Source organism: Polypterus senegalus, chromosome 17 (genome assembly GCF_016835505.1).
Source record: "Polypterus senegalus isolate Bchr_013 chromosome 17, ASM1683550v1, whole genome shotgun sequence".
In the NCBI taxonomy this organism is placed as follows: Eukaryota; Metazoa; Chordata; class Cladistia; order Polypteriformes; family Polypteridae; genus Polypterus; species Polypterus senegalus.
Genome location: NC_053170.1, coordinates 41,792,985 through 41,794,018, shown reverse-complemented (window position 1 = coordinate 41,794,018; position 1,034 = coordinate 41,792,985).

The window sequence follows — 1,034 nt, the reverse complement described above, 5'->3', positions numbered from 1 at the left end:
GCTGACGTGTGTTTGAACACATAATGTAAGCGAGCCTAACTAATACAAGAAGCTTTTCTGTAAGATTAATCCGTCTTGTCATTGGAAACTGAGCTGCTCATACGGAAAAGCTTTAGCGGCCCAGTATCAACAGGCTGTCTATCTTTGAATTTATTTGTAGCAACACCATATGAGTTTTCTTTATTACTAAATATTCTACTGTGCTGAATTGGCAGAGTCCAGAATTTGTTCCTGTGTACTAAACTATGTGAATCACATCATTAAAGGAATATTGGACGACTGTGGAAATTATGCCATCTGAAAACGTCCAGTCTATGAGCTATATCATTAACCTGAACATGACAATCTTTCTTTTAGGCACCTCCACAGCACACAATGTGTGGGGGGGTCATCTACAATTGTCTCCCAACTCCACTTAAATTGCTTGGCTCAATACTTCACCTTAAGTACAAAAGTGCATCATCACCATACACAACATTCAACCTCTCATGGATTTCTTTCGGCTTCATCAGTTCCTTTGTAAGAAATCCAATGCCAGAATGAAACTCCCACTCTGTCAATTTCTTCATAGACCTGCGGGTTAATGCATTTGTGATCCTCTCCCTTTGAATGCTTGGCACAAAATGACCTCAAACTGCATGTGTGGGACACCAAGACATGTCCTGATTGCCACTGAGAAGCTCAGATATGTAACACAAGTACATGATATTCGGGTAGGTAAATTATTAAGCACCCTCGCTACTAAACTAGAACATTCATGGCCTTGTAAATTCAGACTCGCCAACTACGGTGTTATTTAAACCTTTGAACTGACTGATAATTAAATATATCCACATAATCAAACATGTTTCAAATTGATCTACACACAACACAAAACGTTGGACAAGTTTAATCGAATGAAAACAGTTAAGTCAGGTAATTGAATCACTGTGTTTAAAAATAAAAACCATATGAACTGTATAAAAAATGCATGGTATGAAAATAACAAAACAGTACAGTTCTTCATTTTAAAATTTCAAACGTTAACTTGAAAG